The sequence below is a fragment of the Malus sylvestris genome, chromosome 15, assembly GCF_916048215.2.
Source record: "Malus sylvestris chromosome 15, drMalSylv7.2, whole genome shotgun sequence".
Classification (NCBI taxonomy): Eukaryota; Viridiplantae; Streptophyta; class Magnoliopsida; order Rosales; family Rosaceae; genus Malus; species Malus sylvestris.
Genome location: NC_062274.1, coordinates 41,003,116 through 41,011,601, shown reverse-complemented (window position 1 = coordinate 41,011,601; position 8,486 = coordinate 41,003,116). Strand labels below are relative to the sequence as shown.

Below are 8,486 nucleotides of genomic sequence, written 5' to 3'. Positions count from 1 at the left end.
CCCAGTCTCCAAAATTTTTGTTGAATGTGGAGCAACTGTTAATATCATGCCTATAACCATCATGAAGGCTTTACGTCGCTCTAACAATGAATTTATTCCATCAGGGATCACCATGAGCAGTTTTGTCGGGGACAAATCCCAAACCAAAGGGGTGCTTCCACTAGAAGTGAACATCGCCGGTCGTAATCACATGACCTCATTTTTCATCGTCGACTCTAAGACCGAGTATAATGCACTGCTTGATCAAGATTGGATTCATCAAACAAGTTGTATTCCCTCATAATTGTATCAAGTTCTCATCTTTTGGGACGGCAAATCGGTTGTTGTTCATCCGGTCGATGCTCAGCCCTTCGAAGCTAACATGATCCAAGCACGATATTATGATGACCACGTCGGCTACATCACTTTACAAGGTTTCAATGAGGAAGGGAGACCGACTCAGATATCTGTTCAGAAAGTTATCGAGGTTGGCACCGAAACTGTTCATCAGGATTCGGCGAGACTCAGATTGGCTAGCTTCATTTCCGATCCCGATGTCTGACACCAGTCAGACCAAATGTCGAGCCGCAGTTTCATCGACCATGGAACGATTGCTGGCTCATTGGTATACGATTTCTAAACAGCCGAATTCGGGTGTTAACCTAGTAGAGTTCCTCGTAGAAGGAGACAATGGTCATGTTTTATCTCTTGACAAAGTTCAAGCCGCCCCGGTCGAACTCGAAGATAGTCGGCCTCAAGTCAAAGATCCGTTGGAGGAAATAAATGTTGGGACGGTTGATGACCCTCGGCCACTATTTATTAGTGCTTTGTTGCCCCGTTCTATCAGATCTGAACTTTGTAACTTACTCGGCGAGTTTAAAGACTGTTTTGCTTGGAGCTATCATGCGATGCTTGGCCTTGACCGAACCCTTGTCGAGCATGAATTACGTATCAAACCTAGTTGCAAGCATTTTTGACAACCTCATCGACGATTCTTAATCGAAGTGCAGCTCGGCATAAAAGATGAAATTGTTCAACTTTTAAATGATGGGTTATCCGAACTGCTAGATACGTCAAATGGTTGGCGAATATCGTACTAGTGCTAAAGAAAAATAGGGCCCTACTCATTTGCATTGATTTTTGAAATTTGAATCTGGCAACACCCAATGATGCATATCCCATGCCAATTTCAGATTTGCTAATCAGAGCCGCGGCTAATCATCACATGTTGTCATTCATGGATGGACATGCTGGTTATAACCAGATATTTATTGCCAAGGCCGATGTTCATAAAACTATTTTCCGCTGCCCAGGGGCACTTGGAACCTACGAGTGGGTAGTCATGCCATTCGATCTCAAAAATGCTGGTGCCACATATCAACGCGTGATGAACACTATTTTTCATAACCTGATCGGCACAACCATAGATGTATATTGATGACGTCATGGTCAAATCGAAAAGTTACTGAACGCATATTGATGATCTTCGGTAAGTTTTCCTTCGCATGCGTCGACATAACCTTAAAATAAACCTGACCAAATGCGCCTTTGGTGTGTCGACCGGTAATTTCTTAGGTTTTCGTGCGATTATTGACGCCCCACCCCCGACGACCAAAAAACAACTCCAGTCTTTGCTCGAGAAAATAAATTTTCTTCGCCGCTTCATAGCTAATTTCGCTGGAAAAATAACGGCATTCTCTACGCTTTTGAAACTTAACGACTTAGATAAGTTTGAATAGCGTGAAGAACATCAAGCGGCTTTCACGCAAATCAAGATTGCTCTTGCAGCTCCACCCATCCTCGTACCACCTCGAAGTGATAAACCCCTTAAGCTTTACATTTCAGCGGTCGAAGAATCCATCGGTTGCCTCCTCGCACAAGATATTGATACTGGGCGATAACAAGCTATTTTCTATCTCAACCGAAACCTCAATACTCCAAAGATCAATTATTCACCCGTCGAGAAGCTTTGCTTGGCTTTGTTCTTCGTCGCATCAAAACTCCGGCACTATATGCTCCCATCCGTTACTCAGGTCATCGCCCAGACAGATGTCATTCGATATAGGCTTACTCGGCCAATAGTTAAAGGCTGAATCGGGAAATGGACACTGGCACTATCTGAGTTTAGTCTATAGTACGTCCCACAAAAAGCAGTCAAAGGACAAGCGTCTGCTGATTTCTTAGCCCAACAACCCTCTCCATATGGGTTTGGGGGTAACGACGTTGAAATCGGAATGGTGGGAGCACGTGACAATTATTGGATGATGTATTTTGATGGTTCTAGTACGTCGACATCGGTCGACGTGGGGATCATACTTCAATCTCCACACCAACACCGTTGGTTCTTTTCCCTCAAGTTGGATTTCGATTGTACCAACAATCAGGCCGAATACGAAACCCTTGTTATCGACCTTAGCATGCTTCATGATTTGCGCGCCGCTCGTGTCCTCATCTTCGGTGATTCGGAGCTTGTGATTAACGAACTCAATGGAACTTTTAGGTGCATGAGTTACACTATGGCGCCCTATCACATGGTTGCAAGTTACTTGGCCGAGTCATTCGACAGTATCATGTTCAATCATATTTCCCATGTTCGGAACATCGTCGCAGATGAACTTGCTCAAATAGTCTTCGGAGCACAACTCTTGGGGGGTGAGTTTGGCCGAATGATACCCATTTTACGGTAATCGTATCCCTCTTTAGTTAATTAACAAGTCCTCCAGCGCAACCAAGTCATCCGTACACGAGTAATGTCCTTACATTCGTTGTTGGAACATGAGGATCCTGTAGATGTTTGCGCGGTCAAGACGCTACCAAACGACTGGAGAATGCCAATTATGCAATACCTTGATAATCCTAGAGACAAACACGACCGAAAGACAAGGGTCCATGCCACAAACTACGTCTCGTACCAAAATGAGTTGTATCGAAAGGGCGAGGACGGTTTATTGCTGTTATGCCTCGGCCCGCAAGAAGCTGCCAAAGCAATCACAGAGATACACGAAGGAATTTGCGGAGCCCATCAATCAGGATGCAAGATGTGTTGGCTACTTCGCCGACACGGTTACTTCTAGCCAAGCATATTGAAAGATTGCATCGAGTATGCACGAGGATGTATCCAGTGTCAAATTCATGGACCCATCCAAGGAGCCCCTACCGAATTACTTTATTCGATCACCAAACCTTGGCCGTTCAAAGGATGGGCAATGGACGTGATCGGTAAAATTACGCCATCTTCTGAAGCAGCGAAACATGCATGGATACTCGTGGCAACTGATTATTTCACTAAATGGGTCGAAGCAAAATCATACGCTGAATTAACATCCAAAGAGGTTTGCGATTTTATGGAGGAACATATTGTGACCAAATTCGGCATACCAAAAACGATCAGAACTGATAATGGCACTGTAAACACGGAAATTCCTGAAACGAAAGAGACAAGAACACGTGTCCAAAATAATATTTGTATTAATGATTTAGGGGTTACAATCTCTTCTACAAATTTATCCTCTGATTCTATCTTTGAAACGTGTAGATGTAGTGTTGTTGATCCAAGGGCCGTCGAGGCTTGATCTTGGACGAACAGTTGATGAATGATGAACACCTTCTTCAAGGGCCGTCGGGGCTTGATCTTGAATGGGTGGAAGTTCTTCAAGGGGCGTTGGAGCTTGATCTTGAAGGAGGATTTCACGAAGAACAGATAGGGCTTTCTTGATCCTTCGGGATTTACTTGAGAGCTTCAGAGTTTCGAGGCTTCAAGGCTTTGGTGTGGTGTGATTTCTCTTCCAATTTGGGAGTAGAGAAAGTGTATCTAAAATCCTCCCTTGATTCTTTGATGGAGGAGCCTATTTATAGGCCTTGAGAATGAACCACCACCATCCATTTGTTTTGGTGTATGTTGTAGGTGAATTGGTGGATTGTTGTAGGTGAATTTGGGTTGAGGTTGTAGGTGAATTTGGATGGATTGTTGTAGGTGAATTTGGGTGGAGGTTGTAGGTGAATTTGGATTGGTTGTTGTAGGTGAATTTGGGTGGAGGTTGTAGGTGAATTTGGATGGGTTGTTGTAGGTGAATTTGGGTGGGGGTTGTAGGTGAATTTGGATGAAGGTTGTAGTTTTAACACAATGGTCAACATTTATTTCACTAAAATTTCAATGTTTACAAATGTAATCTTAATGCAAGCGCTAACATTTATGCCACCAAAATTTCAATGTCTACAAATGCCCCCACTTCAAGACGCGTTGTATACATGTGCTTGTTACATGTAGAAGATGCGTTTTGAAGTCCCTTAATGCAGTTGTCGATCCAAGGGCCGCTGAGGCTTGATCTTGAACCGGTCTGGGAGTTTCTTCAAGTGCCGTTAAGGCTTGTTCTTGAATTTTGTTTGAAGTTTCTTCAAGGGCCGTTGAGGCTTGATCTTGGATAAAATTGGACTACAAGGAGCTTCGTGTAGAAGACGATCCTTGGCTTTGATGATGGATGAATCGACACGTATTTTGTTGTGCTTGTTGACTTTCCACAGCTTTGATCTTGAACTAGGCTGAAGGAGTTTTCTGGTTTCCTCCAAAGGACTTTCCACATACTTCATTTTGAACTGGATTTGACTCAAGGGTGGTGGACACTTGATCTTGAGTCAGGGTTGTTAAAGCTTGATCTCGAACTTAAACGTGACCACGAGCAGTTCCAGGACATGCATGCTTTGAAAGATCAAGGAAGTTCGCAGCCTTTTCATATGAACCCTGAGCAGTTTGGTCAACAGTATGATCTTCAAGATTGATGGGCTCTTCCTCCAGTTGGTGACTTGATCTTTAAGGATTATCGAGACTTTGCTCTTTGGTGACGGTGCCAACGAAAGGTTGTTAAAGCTTCTCGAGCCTTTTGGTTAGAGCAACGGTGTCCAGTTTGGATCTTTACTTGAACTCGTCCGTCTGGATTATGCAGCTATGCAGGGAAGGGCTTCGTGCTTCATGATTTGTTCCAGCTTGTTATGTTGCATTCTTCTCTACTTGTTTCCCTTGCATAGCTGAAGTTGTGTGCAACCTATTTGCCTTTAAATGGTTCTTCGGAGCACCACCTCTCAGCGACTCACTCACGCTTGGCAGCTTCAGTGCAAAGAGCCGATGTCAACAGATCCACACTCCTGAAGCATTTGCTGAGGGAATTCGAGACATATCAGCAGTTGAAGATGAGCACTCGAGAGCAACGCCAAGTAGGTAACCAGGCAAAGGTTGCAGGCAATCAGTTCTTGATCGGACGTTTAATTTCAGGTTCCGACTGATTGCTTCCCTTCTCCTTGTTCTGCAGGCAAGAGCAAGGGCGTGGGAAATGATGGGGGGAAAGCATGATATGAGATACCTTTGCTTTCGACCCCAGTGATATGAGATACTTTTGCTTTTGAAGAAGTAGTGGACGATCAACACATGCATTCGTCGCGCTTGTCTCCATATGCTTCGATGCATCATCTTCATCTGCATCATCTTCACCTGCATCATCTGTTTTCCAGGCAGACGTGGTAGACGAAGAGGAAGCAGAAGATGTTGAAGATGAGTATTCGAGAGCACGGCTAGGTGAGCAATCAGGGAAGGTTCCAAGCAGTCGGTTCCATACCAGGAGCTTGAGTGGAGGTTCCGACATATTGCTTTCTTTATCCTTGTCTTCGCGGTGAAGAGGGAGGACAAAGAAAAGGATAGGGAGAAAGCATGCTATGAGATACTCTTGCTCTCAACCCCAGTGATATGAGATACCTTTGCTCTAGTGTGGCTTGGTTGACGAGGCGCTTCCAGGGAGGAAGAAAACCGAGTTTTGGTTGCAGATGCCTTCGGCGAGGAAGAAAGGTCAGGCTGGATGTGTTTTCAGGGAGGAAGAAAACTGAGTTTTGGTTGCAGATGTCTTCGGCAAGGAAGAAAAGTCAGGCTGGATGTGTGTCTTGCTATAGGATGGAGGTCGAATTATATGGTGAGCTCTCAACATCAAGTGGCAGGGTGAGCGTGGCCTTGTCACCCACGCTTGTCGGCAGAAGTGCGGTAGTTGGCATAATGGACCTCACGCGTTTTCAGCTTTGTCAGTGATATCTGATAAAGTTGCACGTGATAGCCGAAAGCTGAGATTGTGTCTGAAAAGCGTCGACGGACTTTTCGCAGGAAAATCCGGGTTTTGAAATTCGGAGAGTGGTGCCTCTTCAATTTATGAACGAATGGTTTGTGCTGCCTCTCCTTTTAAAGGAGTGTCAATTGTGTTCGACATGCACAATTTGAAGATTGCCTGCCCGTGAAAAATCATCTCTGCTACTTTTTACTTCATCCAACCTTTTTCTTCTAGTATTTTTTTTTTGAAAATGACTTCCCCGTTTAACATTTGCTTAGATTTGAGTCTTAGCAGTGACACAGGTGCACCGCGTCAGGGTAATGTATGGCGCCCGTCTTTTTTTTCTTCTAATGGCCCTCTTACAGTTGAGGACTCTGTGATGAGGGATGCAACCACGGCTACGGTTGTAGCTAGAAACCTCATCACTCCTAAAGATAATAGGATACTTTCACGACGGTCCGATGAGTTAGCTGTTCAAGAGTCCCAGGCTCTCAGTGTCCAGTGTGCGAACTCTGTTTCCAACATGGGCCAACGCTTACTTGCTCGAACTCGCCAGGTTGAATCATTGACAGCCGAGGTGGCGGCTCTTAGTCAAGAGATTAGGCAGCTCAAGCGTGAGAATAGAGAGTTGCATGTGCTTGCAAATAGTTATTCGACGAGCATGAAGAGGAAGCTTGATCAGCTGACGGACTCCGAAGGTCGAATTCAAAGTGACCATATGAAGTTTGTGGATGTATTCCGGAGGCACTTTTTGCCTTCGTCATCTGGAATTCGACCAAGTATTGAGGCTCCGAATAAGCTATCTTCAGTGCCTCCCTCCTTTAGGGTTCCACCGAGTACCAAGGCTCCAAGTACTGAGGCTTCACACAAGTGACATTCGTGAAGGCTTTTTCTACTTTCTTTCTCTTTCTTTTTTTTTTTTTTTTTTTTTTTTTTTTTTTTTTTTTGTAATTTCTCGGAGATATTAATGGACATGCCTTATTTTATTCCGTGTGTTGTGTTGAAACGCAAATAAAACGTACATCTAACTAAGGTATGTTACTTCTCTCTTCTTCTTTTTTTTTTTTTTTTTATTTTTTTTTTATTTTTTTATTTTTATTTTTATTTTTATTTTTATTTATTTTTATTTTTTTTTTAATTTAATTTAATTTAATTTTTTTTAAATGATGTTGTGCGTCATCCCATAACCTTTCTTTTAGATGGTGCCTGATGCACCATTCTTCCCATTTTTCCATCTTTCAATGATTTTGTCGCCACCACCTTTCCTTCAATTTTTTTTTTTTTTTTTTTTTTTTTTTTTTTTTTTTTTTTTTTTGGAGTAGTGCCATACACCAAGATTTCACTATTTGTATACATATGTTTTGATGGATGTTGCGCACCAAACACCTTTCATCATTTTTTTTTTATTATTATGTATATTTAAGAAACTAGGAACATGATTCTTCAAAGGGGAAGCGAAGTGGAGAGCACGGGTCTTCCTTGCTGCATCGTATTCTTCTCTGTACCATTTTTATTTGCACAGTCACTGCACCATTTTTTTTTTTTTTTTTTTTTTTTTTTTTTTTTCATGTGTTCTTCTCTGCACACGGATCACTGTTTGAACAGCTACTATACTACATTCTTCTCTGCGTTCATCTCTTCACGCGGATCACTGTTTGCGACAGTCACCGTACTGCATTATTCTCTGCACTCCTCTCTTCACGCAGATCACTGTTTGCACAGCTACTGTACTGCATTATTCTCTGCACTCCTCTCTTCACGCGGGTCATTGTTTGTGACAGCTATTGTACTGCATTCTTCACTGCATGCGGATTGCTGTTTACACAGTCACTGCATCGCATGCGGATCCGTTTCTTTTGCAACCGTTGAGATCGTTGTATATATATACATAGGCATACGCACACACATACACACATAGGGCACTGCACATTCACCACACAGCTACTACCTGGCTGCGATCACGACTGCGTGCACTGCTTCCTGCGTTCCCCGCGTCTGCTAGCTGGTAAGTCTCTGTATTTGCTACCTCTTTCAGCTCTACATCTTCGTCGACTGGGCTTTCTTATGTAGCATCCTCTGTTGCTCATGCTACTAACAGTGCGCCTATTGTTCCTGGAGGATCCTCGTTTGCTGCTACTGAGCTCGGTGCTGGAAGGAAATGCAGCAGAGAGGATCCTGACGGCGAACGACGGGTTCGGGTTGGCTTCGCATTGATGGACAGAGACGGTGGTCTGAGGCTGCAGAAGTGAGCTTGACAAGGGGAGTCTCGGTGCTGGAGCTTAAGGTGTGCAAAGCGTTGAGGAGGGGATGACCAGTGCTGCAGACGGGAAGAAGAAGGCAGTCGGCTAGCAGGATGCAGCTTTTACTTCGTGAGTCCGTTTATATGTATAACCCATCACCATGCATATATATATATATATATAT

The 8,486-nt window shown here is 43.6% G+C and overlaps 1 protein-coding gene and 1 long non-coding RNA gene across 4 annotated transcripts in view; one reads left to right on the top strand and one right to left on the bottom strand.

Moving 5' to 3' along the window:
• Positions 1-6,949: 6,949 nt before the first annotated feature.
• On the bottom strand, positions 6,950-7,381 carry LOC126604972 (uncharacterized). The gene is made up of 2 exons (XR_007616804.1): positions 7,323-7,381; positions 6,950-7,016 (listed from the first exon to the last, which is right to left on the bottom strand). It is a non-coding gene; the product is annotated as an uncharacterized LOC126604972 (long non-coding RNA).
• A 598-nt stretch (positions 7,382-7,979) lies between these two features.
• The window catches only part of LOC126604971 (uncharacterized), a 4,846-nt gene continuing 4,339 nt past the window's right edge, over positions 7,980-8,486 (top strand). The window contains exons 1-2 of one of the 3 annotated variants that reach the window (XM_050272322.1): positions 7,980-8,067; positions 8,161-8,431. The gene's annotated coding sequence lies outside the window, so the exon portion shown is untranslated. Of the gene's footprint in view, positions 8,068-8,095; positions 8,432-8,486 lie in introns of those variants that run through there. The other 2 variants (XM_050272323.1, XM_050272321.1) reach the window with 2 other exon arrangements.